Below are 13586 nucleotides of genomic sequence, written 5' to 3'. Positions count from 1 at the left end.
TTCTTCACCCATCTCTTGTGCAATAGTTAAAGCATAAGCAATGTTGGCAGATTCTGTAATTAATCTTTGAGTTGGTTTTCTTGGTCTCTGTTGTGGAAGTTCTTGAGCTATATACCACGGTTGTGGTAACCCTCGTCATTTAGGTGGACATTGCTCACGTGGACTCAAATGTTCATTTGTACCATCAATAGCAGTGACTTGATCTCCTTGAGTACTGGAGGAATTGGGAACGTCTTCCTCATGAGCAAGTGTTTTAATCTCAAACTCCACCTTCTCTCGAGCATCTTCCTGGTCACCTGTATCAATTGAGGAAATGACAGTATCTTTTACAGAAGAGAGCATAGCATTTTCATTAAAGGTCACATTCCGACTGTGAATTACTTTATGAGATTCTGGGTCATATAAACGATAGCCTTTAATCTCTAAGCCATAACCCAAGAAAATGCACTTCTTAGCACAAGGTTCTAATTTTCCCTCGTTTACATGAGAATAAGCAGGGCAACCAAATATTTTAAGATTAGAATAATCAACAGGGTTACCTGACCAAACTTCTTCTGGAATGTTGCAATCAATTGATCTGTTAGGAGAGCGATTTATCAGATAACATGTTGTTGAAGCCGCTTCAGCCCAAAAAGATTTGCTCAAACCAGAAAGGGAGAGTATGCAACGAACTCTCTCTAGGATAATTCTATTCATTCTTTCTGTAACCCCATTTTGTTGTGGAGTACTTGGGATGATGAAGTGTCAGGAAATGCCTTCCTTCTTGCAGAAATCATTGAATTCATTCGAACAGAACTCAAGGCCATTGTATGTCCTTAACCTCTTTATCTTCTTGCCAATCTGATTCTCAATCAATAATTTCCACTCTTTAAAAGTGGAAAATGCTTCATTCTTATGTTTGAGAAAATACACCCACAGTTTTCGTGAGAAGTCATCAATAATTGTCATCATATAACGACATTTACCTCTGGAGGGAACTTTTGACGGACCCCAAAGATCTGAATGAATATAATCCAAAGTACCTTTGGTTCTGTGTATGGTTTTAGAAAAACTAACCTTTTTCTGCTTACCAAAAATGCAATGTTCACAGAAATCAACCTTTCCAGTACAGTGATTATCAAGGTGACCCTTCTTCTTGAGGATTAGAATTCCCTTCTCACTCATGTGGCCTAATCTCATATGCCACAACTTGGTGTTATCTTTGTTGGGTGAGGCAACAGCTGCAGAACCTGTAACTGTTGAACCCTGCAGCACATACAAACTATCACATCGAATTTCCTTTAGTAACACAAGAGCTCCTTTAGACACTTTTAAAACTCCACCTTCAGCTGAGTATCTACACCCATGAGATTCAAGGGTGCCTAAGGAAATGAGATTTCGTTTCAACTCAGGGACATATCTGACACCTGTTAAAGTTCTAACAATTCCATCATGTGTCTTGATTTTGATTGTTCCTTCACCAACAACTTTGCATTGAGCATCGTTTCCCATCAAAACAAGACCATTATAAACTGGTTCATATGTGGTAAACCAATCTCTATTGTGAGACATGTGAAAAGTACAACCAGAATCAAGAATCCATTCATTTTTAGACCTTTGTTCAGTGTTGGAAGCTACAAAATAATCCCCATCAGATTCAGTTTCAACAATACTAGCTTCCGCAAATTTTTCTGGTTGTTTACCATTTCCTTTATCTTCTCTATCTTGCTTATTTTTCAATTTATAACATTCAGATATCTCGTGTCCCTTTTTCTTGCAATAACGACAATATTTGGAGTTCTTGCGTCTAGATTTTGACCTAGATTTATACTTATTGTTCCTACCTTTCTCTTGGTTTCTCCCTCTAACTACTAATCCTTCACCAGAACTTTCAGAATGAAAGTGAGTATCAAATTTTTCTTTGGCTAGTAAATTAGTCTTGACATCATCAAAGCTTAAGGTAAGATAATTACCGTATAACATAATTTCTTTGAATTGTCGATGCGAGGGTGGTAGAGAAACAATAAGTAGAACGACTTTATCCTCATCATCAATTTTAACATCCAAATTTTCCAAATCAATAATGATGGAATTAAATTCATCAAGGTGAGATTGGATGGGAGTACCTTCAGACATTCGGAGTGTAAAGAGTCGCTCCTTTAACCGGAGTTTGTTTGCAAGACTTTTGGTCATGTATAGAGACTCCAATTTACTTCATATGTCGGCTGTAGTTTTCTCGTTGATGACCTCACGCAACACCTCACGGGACAAACATAACTGGATTGCAGACAATGCCTTTTCATCCATCTCATCCCACTGCTCCTCCGTCATAGTAGTTGGTCTCATCATTTTACCTGCCAGAACTTTCTTTAAACCATTCTGGGTGAGAACAGCTAGCATCTGAACTCGCCAGATAGCAAAGCCGATTTTACCATCAAATTTCTCAATATCCAATTTTGACATTATTGAACAATAGATCTTGGTTGAATTATCGAAAAGCTCTGATACCAATTTGTAGGGATATCGTGTGCGGAAGCATGATAATTTCAACCAAAGATTATCAGAAATTAAAGTAACAAGTAAAGTGAGAATGATACCAGAATTTTTAGGTGGAAAACCCCTTTAAATAGAGGTAAAAAACCACCGGCGAGAGAGCCAAAACTTCCACTATAATGGTACTGGGAGTACAATGAATTCCTCTCAGGCTAATGATAAATAGTCCCAAAACAAATTCTCTCTATATGGGTTAAGCACTTACAACCAAGAGCAGAAATAGAGAGTATAGGAAAAGAGAGAGGAAGCAAGTGTGTGTCGTTGTTTTTTTATGTGGTTACATTGCTGGAAGGAAGCCACTATATATAGTGGTTATAGGAGACAACAATAATAAATACAATTAATGGTAATTAACGTCCCATTGATTGCAATTGATTGTGGCAATTAACCTCCCATTGATTGCAATTGATTGTGGCAATTAACCTCCCTTTAATAACAATTAATTATCAACGGTAAGTAACCTCCCATTTATGCCAAGATAACGGTAAAGGTGAGTCATAACCCACATTAAATAAAATTAATTTGATGCCATAGTAATAAATTGGAAATTTTTGTTACAAATTTGAAAATAAATACTGCCACACATTTTAATTAGAAGAAAAAATTATATGAATACAAATTAATTATTTTAAAGTATACTTGGTAAGAATTGAGTTTATTAAATATTTGTGAAATATTTGTTAATGGTGTTTATATTTCTTTTGGTTGAATTCATCCTGTGCTAGATTTTATTTGGTTAAATATTTAAGTGGTGTTTATGGAAACAACATATTCTAATATTATAACAAATAGTTTACATTGAACTACGCCTCATCTCCCATAAATCAACATCTGAGCACAAAACGTCCTCATGTGAGCATTAGGATCTTGCAACCAAGTGAATAAACTAACCTTTGGAATGACATAGTGGGATGATATTGGTTCATCTAGAGGACTATTTTCGAGAAGGGTTAAAACTACTACTTTGCTTTATGACTAGATAATTATGATGTTATCATTTGATAAAATTTCCTCCTTCTTCTATTAAAAGTGTTCTTGCATAAGTAATGACTCTCCAATAACGAGACTCTTATTTTTCTTTCACAACTCTTATGAATCTTGTAATGAATACCAAAATATGTTATCAAAGAGTTTAGAAAATCCCTCCCTTTGTTTATAATTGAATTCTCCCTACAATAGCAATTAAATCTCTTCAACTTTACTATCCTTTATCTCTTTCATATTTTCTTATATTTTATTTATTATATATATTTTATTTACTTACAATGTTAATCCAATTTTTATTTTTATTTCTATTGTGATAATTTATTTAAAAATTAAAGTTATAAATATAATAAATCATTAAATAAATTCAAAATATTTCACTTCCTTTTCTTTTTTAGTCATCTCTCTCTAAAGTTTCCCTTTCCCTTCTCTCTTCAATTTCTCTCACATACCTCATCTATTTCAAAATTTGATCACGCATGTAGCTGAGGACAGAGGGTCTATTTCTACCCGATCAAATTTTCAAACAGAGTAAGTTCATTTTTACTCTAAAGATCATTTATTCTCTCGACTTGATTAAGCTTATACTAAAATTTTGTAATATTTGGATAATTTGCTATAGGTTTCTATATTTTGGAGTGGTTCCCCTATTTGAGGTAGAATTTCATCGGAATAAGGAATTTCAGGTAAGGGAAGCTAACTTTAATTTTTAATAGGACCCTAGACTAGAAGATCTGGATTGGAAGGGATGTGGTCCCAATATTAAATTTCTCTTGCAGGGACGTTGTGTGTTTATATATTGTGTTGTTTGTTTATATACTATTTAAACTTGTAAAAATATTAGATTTTGATGGTTTAGTATTTAACTCTTGTTTGTTTTATGTTAAATAGACTTTTGAATGTGGTGGACCACATTTTGAATGATACTATATGATGATGATGATATGGAATTGACACTACAAGAAATAATGATGGTAGAGTCCCCAAAAGAGCGATACGAATAGTAAAAAAGAGACTCTACATGGGACTAGTGTGAGTTTAGCGTCCCAAAAGAAATTAAAGCTAATGTTTTGGTGGCTATGCATTAGAGACGACCTCCAATGGGACACAAATTTACAAGGTAGTGTTAGCTAAGCTTACATAAAGAAAAATATATTATTTAACTATAGTGTAGGTTTAGGGGACACTAAAATGGCTATAAAATTAAATAATTATTAAGAAGTGGACTTTAAGTATTTCCACCCACTTATATACTATGAAATGGTCATAATCTATAGTCGATGTGAGATCTCCAACAACACACCCCCCTCACGTCGAGACTAACAACTCGTGCATGAGACTATATATTATGGGTGGTCCGATAACGAATCGATAGTAGGTGGCCCGATAAGTCCAACAAACAATTGCTAGGTGATATTATATTAAGAAGTGGACTTTAAGCCTAACTCAACCTCATAAAACTACCTTATAAGGTAGGGTTTACACCCACTTATATACTATGAAATGTCCTAATATCTAGTCGATATGGGATCTCCAACAATAATTAAACTTAGAGTCGTCATTGGGGACACTACCTGGGAAACAAATATTAGTGTCGCCTAGACCTACGCTAAATTTAATAAAATATTAACTTACATCCATTTTGTGTCCCCATTCTCGACGCAATATCATTCTGCAACTTATTTTTTTTATTGCATCTACTTTGTATCCACATTCTAGACGCTAACTTATTATTATTATTTTAATAATTTTTAACTTGCATCTACTTTGTGTCCACATTCTAGACTCAATTTATTTCGTCACTTATTTTTTTTCTCATTGTATCTACTTTGTGTCCCCATTCTAAATGCTAACTTATTATTTTAATAATTTCTAGTGTGAGTTAAAGGTCTCCATTGTGGACAAAATGTTTGACATTTATTTTTGTGTCCAACTTGAGTAGACTTCACCCTTGCTAGTGACTTCTTTTTTATAGCCCTCACTTTTTGTTGGAAGCCAAAGTGGATTTTTCTTATAGTGTGAATTCATACATTTGGTATAATGTATGGATTGATGTTTGTTTATGTATTAAGTATTGATGCCTATGTGGTAACAGAGATTTCCGAACTTCACTGATGATCTAAGTCACATAGATTAAGATATCAGGTGGTGAGAAGCTTATGTGAGAGTTTATGCACACCGTGACATATGAGATGCACAACTTGGGTTGTATTGAACTTATCCTGGTCCTTTCTGTGCGATGAATGTACTATGTACACGAGCAAATGATCACACAGATGCAGGAGAGCCTGGAAGGCTTTAGAGTTTGTTTTGATTTATGAATTGTAAATATTTGTATTTCTATAAGCTCTGATCATGTATTAGAATTTGTTTTAAAAACTCTAAGCTTGTATAGAAACCTATAAAACTTATATTATATAGTTAGATGTATTTTTAGGATGTTACAAAACATATTTAAATTAATTTTTTTACTAATTGATTTTTTTACTCATATTAATAGTATTTGGTAAATAAACATTTTGTAAACTTTTAACATTTTTTGAGATGCTACTTGAAGTAGCATTCTTTTAAATGTTAACTTATAACTTTTTATATTTATTTCCTCTTTTAGTCCTACAAATACTTATTAACTTTATTAATATTCTTTTTAAATAAGGAAAATTATTATTATTTTTATTTTATTGCTATTTTTTATTTATACTATTTATTTGAACTATATATCACATTATTTGTAATCTTTAATTTATTAATTCAATATTATATTTTAAGAATTGATAATGATAATTTTTGTTGTTCAATTGATATTATTTGATTTTAGTGTGTACAATTTTTTTAATTTATTTTACTTTTCATTAGTATTTATGAAAACATATCTATAAGATAGCTTATATGTATACATTTGCAATGGTTAGATTCGGTTTTTACATATAAAATATGTTTTTAAATAGAATTGCATTCATTATAAGTTTCAATACTAAAATAGATTAATTTCTAATATTAATGAGAAACATTTTAATAAAAATGAGTTTGATTTTTATACTTTACAGCATTATTAAGAAACATCATTTTTTTATCGACAAGAAAAAATAAATAAATATGAACCACTTTAAGGGTGACTCAACCCTTATACATAACCATAACACAACAGGCCCTCAGAACCCCTTCTAACCAACCTAATTCTTATAAACTTAAAACAACAAACACCCCAGCCAAAGGAATAAACCTTGCAAAAACTCACTTAATTGAAAACATACCCCAACCAAAGGAATAAACCTTGCAAAAGCTCACTTAACTGAAAACATACAAGGCACAAGATCAATGCACCACTCAGAATAAGTAAAACAAGCATAATCATATTTAGATGTTATCCACGACCAAACCTTTAATTGAGCCAAGGTGAACATTTCCGAATGGTCGATTACTCCACCTTGAAAAATATGTTTATTCCTGTGCTTCCAAATTTCATTAACTATTGCAATCCAAACGCTACTCCAAACAAAGTTAACCTGGGCAGAAGCATTTAACAAATTAAACTGCAAAAAGTGAGAAACTGGATCAACATGATCAACTGACGTAATCCACATCCATGTAAAACATTCTTTCCAGACAAGTCAAGCAATCCTGCATTCAAAAAACAAATGTTTTGTCGACTCCAATTCCATCCTTCAAAAACTACAGAGGTTGCTATCAACCGAAACTCCACGCCTTTCCAAGTTAACTTTTGTAGCAACCGAATTCATCAACACCCTCCAAGCAGTAAACTGGGTTGAAGGCAAAACATAAGTCTTTTAGTGGGAGACAAACAGACTATCTCCCTCGTAGGGGCCTCTTAATTTAGCATAGGCAGACTTTACCGAAAATTCATTATCCTTACTTGCCTTCCAAACCCACTAAGAAACATCTTAGTAGTATAAAAAAAATAATTTTTCTTCTAAAGACTTATTGTCTTCACTCATGTTTATAAAATTAGTGTACTATTCAAGTTTTTGAAATTTTCATATCGATGTCTTGGCATCAAGAAAATATCATTAAGGAATATGATAATCAAGATTAGAACTTAATCATGTAATTAATAAACATAATACAATAAACAATCTATAAATTACAATTAAGAGGATACTAGAGTCTATTATATATTATAGTTATTTTTACATGTAGAAATTCAACACAATTGATATAAACTAATAAACATCCTAAGATAAAAGATAATTGATTATTGATTATTGTTATATACTTTTCAATTAGATCAAGAATGATTTGAATGTAAAAGTATAATTATAAGTATTCTTATCATGACTAAAAGTTGAAGATCAAAACCAAAAACTTAACAATGAGATCAAGAGTAGAAGATCGAAACCTATAATCGATATCAGATTACTAAGACACAATACAACACATGAGTTCTACATGTAGATTTGATAATGCAATCACACGTTTGACTTCCGGTTATAAGATAACGAGTACAACCTAACTTAAAAAAAAGGGGAATACACGACCCCACCAACTTGATAACTTAAGTTGAAATTGACTTTCACTAAAGAAGAAATCATTCATAAAGCATAGCATCTTTGAATTTCATTGCATATAGGCATTCTTAGATAGCCCCGTAAGCTCCAAAATATCACATCATATATGATATATTCAAACTACACGAGTCAATCCAATTATAATACGATCACCCTCGAAATAGGTAAAGTGTATATTGCAAAGCTGCCAGAATATTTTTGAGTAATGTTTATAAATCAAACACCTCATTATTAATCACACTCATAATATATATATCTTTGTTAAGTGTCAAACGATGTGCATGAGATTTTTGGTTTTTTGTTGCATGGCGAAATCGATGTTGAACATTGATGAATAGGGTGATAAACGATGGATTAGTTGGATGTGAGTAATTGGAATGGAGAAAGATTAGTGAGGTAAGGTTGAAAGAGTTGGTGATGCAATGGATGGGAATAATAGTTAGTGGGGTGGGGTGGGGTCAAAAGTGATGCACAGTAACATAGGGCGGTGGTGGTGCTGATACGTGTTTGATCACCACCATTGAAAAACCAGAAGAACCAAATTGGGTTGGGAGGGACCATGGCAGAATAATGCCTCAAACAATGCTCTCCCTCCCAACCTCCTCCATACATACAAAACTGTCAAATTTAAGTGGTGGCACTGCCACTTCCACACTTCTGCTCATAATCTATATCCATATCTCTACACTTCTCATCATATTCTGCTTTATGCGCTTCACATGATGTATTTTCGAGGTTTTCATCACTTTAAGCTTTGGATACATCTTATCTCAATCCAACAACTCTTTTTGAAGTATAAATAACTTATATTTGAGATAGACAATAAACTTAGTATAAAAACTTTTTAAAAGTAATTAAAATTAACATTAGTAAAAAGTGTAAAATAATTTTAAAACATAGTTGATACTAAAATACCATGTCTAGGATTCAAATAATAGTAGATATCAGGCTCTTTCTCTCTTAAATAATGAATAATTTAATATTTTTATAGACAAGAAGATTTTTTTACGATTGAAAAAGTATAATTTTATAGTATGTATTCCCGTTAAAAATGGTTATTCAAATAATAAAAGTTAGTAGGTTACTCTTTAAACGAGTTTATTTCTAATATATAAATAGTTTAAAATATCATGATCGAAGTGTTTTGGAAGATTAGAGCGTTATCTTCTGCTTTACAGTTTGGAGGGTGCTGGATAATTCGATTGCTTGGTTAATCTGGTTAGGCATGAGGTTACAGTTGATTGTATTTCCTGTTGTTTGTGTCAGGAAGGAGAGGATACCACAAAACACTTGTTTTTTGAATGTAAAATAGTTTGGTTAGTTTGGAATTAGTTGTATGCAATGTTCCAGGCTATGTTAACGTCACTTGGGGGTGTGTTTGAGTTGCAATCATTGGTGAAATTTGGGGGCATAAAAATAAACACATTTTTAAAGGAGGAGCAATTGATCATTCTGAAATATTTTCTTTGACTAAATTAAAGGCATGATCTTGGATTACTTCTTATTCAGCTTCTACTTGTTTTTTCCTTTTTTGATTGGTGTCTTGATTCGTTGACATGTTTGCTTATGATCTAATGTCTCTGTTAAGAGTTTAGTTTGTATTTGAAGGTTTGGAGATGTAGTTTGTAAGGTGCCTTCGTTGGTTTTGAGTTGGTAGGTTAGAGTAAAGTTTTTGGATTTTTTTTTAAGTAGAGTAGTTGATACGTATACGAGTTGAATTACTCCTTAAATAATTCAATTTATTTATTCTCTTTACCGATAAAAAAAAAGTCATGGATCAATAGAAAAAAAAAGTACGAGGGATAACAATTTTTCATAACAACTTTTAAAAAATTTGATGATCGTATGCATAAAATTAAATTTTTATTCCCTAAACTAACCAATTTTTTCAGTATTTTTATATGTTAACTATTTTAATAGAAAAATTCATAATTTTAAAAAAAATCTTTTTAACTGACTATTTTTCAAATTTTGTTTAAATAAGATAATTAAATTTATTAAATTTTAATTTATTTATTTTGATTGAGTATATCATTAAATAAAATTTATATTAAAAGTATTTAATATATAAAAATATCAATTAATAATTTTTGTAGTTGACATAAACTATTTTTCCATTAAAAAGTATAAAGATATTTTTTCAATAAGTTCAATAAGATTTTTTTTAATATTGATCAAAGTTATTTTGGAATGATATGGACAATAACTATAATATCCACCAACGGGTAATTTTTACCTATATAAAAAATTGTGAAGAATTAAATAATTGGTAGTTAAAATCTTAGTATATAATTAGATATCAATTTAGAAATTATTTAACAATAATAGAAACTAATTTAGAAATCAAAAATTTTATTTTAGTCTCTAAAATGGTCTCTAATTTAGTCACTATAACAACTAATTATTTTTTGTATCTAAAATTGGTTTCTATTCAATGATTTTCTTCTAGTGGATGTATGAGTTGTTGTTTGATGGTGTACATTAAGTATGAAAAATTGATGTTAATAGAGACCCTCTAGCTTCACTAATGATTTAAATCACACAGACTAAGGTATCAGGTGGTTAGAAACTGCTGAAAAGGGAATTCATACACATCGTGACCACTTGTAGTCACACAATATTGGGTGTTTGGACTTATCCTATTCCTGTGTAAATCTAAGTTTTGGATATTGGATCAAATGTTAATCTCTAGTAGAGACATACTTAATGAGTCTTCCGGAGGTCGATGAATCTATGTGCAGTCAATACAATTGAAATGAAATCGAAATATTGAGGATTGAAATGAAATCAAGGTACTAGAATTGTAAATGGATCCATGTGTAGTCAATATGATTGAAATGAATTCAAAGTATTGTGGATTGAAATGAAATCCAATGATTGTGATTGAAAATAAATTCATGTGAATGATGAAATTGATATTGAAATTTTATATGACAATATTTGAAAGAATTCTTATGAATGACTAATATAATTGATTTTTTTTTGTATGTATTGAATATACTATGAAATTTCTTTTAATTACCTTACACTCTTATTGTGTTGTGTTGTGAACTTCGATGATAGTAATACATACATGAGTAAATGTTGATACATGTACAAGAACATCTAGAAGACCTTAAAAAGTTTTATTTTAAACTTTAATTTTGTAAATATTTATATTATATAAATTTTAGTTATATATTAAGAATATTTTAAAAAACACTACATTTTATTCACGACCTGTAAAATTATATTGTAATAGAAAATATTATTTGGATGTTACAAATAACTTGCGCTTTCAGTCTTTCGAAAAGTAGAGTAGATATACACTTGTTCTCTCTTGTTGAAAGATAAAGTGTGTTTTATCTTAATTATTTTGAAATATTTTTTCTGAATAATATAATTTATTATAAAATATTTTAATTTTTTTATAAAATTAAATTACTTTTTTACTGGTCGGTGTCGAGTGAATCATGTCACCTGATATCGGAGGCTGTCCGACCGTATCAAATTAATACACCAAGATAAAATAAGAAGATAAGCAATAAATTAGGTAATGTCATTTTAGTAAAGATATACATTAAATATGACGCATAAACGAGATAGTCCATTATAAATATTATAAATAAACATGATTATACAAGGATAATGTACACTTTTATCAATATATTACTCACTCCATTATAAAACACTTACTTAATAAAGTGTCGGAAAACTTTTTATAGGACTACTCTTGATCAAATATTAAGGAACGAATATGAGAAAGGAAACAAAGAAAGAGTCACCGAATAACAAGTATCAATTGTTTAGTTGATTTTAGGCATCACACCCTCTATTTTTTTTTCATCCAACACTATAAAATATAGTATTTTATATTGAACTATGATATTTGACACTTTTCTTTGCTGCTTTATTTTAATGGGTATCAAAGTGTAATTGTGCTCTTAGATTCAAAGCCCAACCACAAAAATACATTTTATAAAAAAATGTAATACATCATCAATATTTATTTTATTGATATTAATTATAATATAATATTACATGATCAAGTTGGGTCGGTTTACTTGATTTTCCTTTGGACGATTTGAGAGAAAGAAAAGGCTTGTGAATGCCCACATCTAAGGATGACATAGAGTTGTAAGAAGAAAGGAATCAAATTAAAAAGGGTGACCAATTTTTTTTTAAAAAAAGTGTTCTTTTAAATGTTCATAGGCTGAGACCACATATGAAGACCAGTGCAATTTGGATCTTCATCTTTCATGAATTATAATTTAAAATGTATGCATGCTTATTTTGGTAATGAGTCCAATCAAATTCTTAAGAAATGTGAACTTCTTATGCTTCTATCTATTTTGGTAATTAGTGGACATAGAGAAGGACTAATTCACATGAAGAAAATCCTAAACAGACACTAAACAATTTTATGTGTTGATTCTTGTAAAAAAGTTAATTCCAAGAGAAACCATTTTAAAGTAATAATTTCAAAAAGTCAAAGTGGTTTTCAAACTCTTGTGTGTAGAAGTCAGTCGAGAAGAAAACGGTCAAAGTGTAAAGGAGAATTGTTAAAAAATCAATAGTAGTGAAATTTAAAATAGATCATTATAATCTGTGTTATTTCATTTGTCTTTTTAACTGTCTAAGTTTTTTTAGAAAAAATAAGGAATGTAATATTTTTTAATTTTAATAAAATATTTGTAAAATTTTATATTTTTTACCTTATCCATTCTACATTGCGATAAATACATATATGCAGACTAATTAAAGATTCAATAATGTAAACAAAATATTATAACAAATTATTATTATGATAAATATAGTTTATTTCTTGTTCTCCGTTTGTGGGAAGGTTGAAGAGTCGTCGAGTCACTTGTTATCCGTTTGTGACTTTGCTTGGATGGTCTGGTGTCTTTGCTTTAAGTGACTTGGAGTGTCGTTCGTAATCCATTTGGATCATATGCAAAATTTTATCCAATTTAGGTTGAGTCAGGCATCTGTCTCGGTTAATGATGTTTGGGGGGCAATTTGGGTTGGAATTGTGAGTGAAATTTGGAAGCATAGGAACTCGGTCGTCTTTAATGGAGGAGTGACATATGTGTTAGAAGTTTTTGCCTCGGCGCAAGTAAAGGTGTGGTCTTGGATTTCTGCAAAGTCCCGCGAAGTTTATGTTTCCTACCCCTGTTGGGTTCTGGATCCTTTAGCCTGTATACGGCTGATTCGGTAAAGCTAGTTAGCGCTTGGTTTGGTTGGTCCTTTGTCCGGCTGTTTTGCGTGTCAAGTTAAGAGTTGGATTCTATGTGTTTTTGTAAAAGGGTTGGACCACCCTGAAGTGATTCCCATTTATTTATTTTTTATTGCTGATAAAAAAATAGTTTATTTCTTATAATAAGTGAGATACAAACATAATTGTAAATATAAAAAAAAAACTATATCAGTTTTAATTTAAATTAAATAAAAGTACTTTCTATATTAATTTCTAATTAAATAAAAGTACTTTCTATATTAATTTCTAATTAAATAAAAGTACTTTCTATATTAATTTCTAATTAAATATAAAAAATATTTTTA

Source organism: Phaseolus vulgaris, chromosome 9 (genome assembly GCF_000499845.2).
Source record: "Phaseolus vulgaris cultivar G19833 chromosome 9, P. vulgaris v2.0, whole genome shotgun sequence".
Classification (NCBI taxonomy): Eukaryota; Viridiplantae; Streptophyta; class Magnoliopsida; order Fabales; family Fabaceae; genus Phaseolus; species Phaseolus vulgaris.
The sequence above is the reverse complement of the archived record's forward strand: the minus strand, read 5'-3'. Positions refer to the sequence as shown.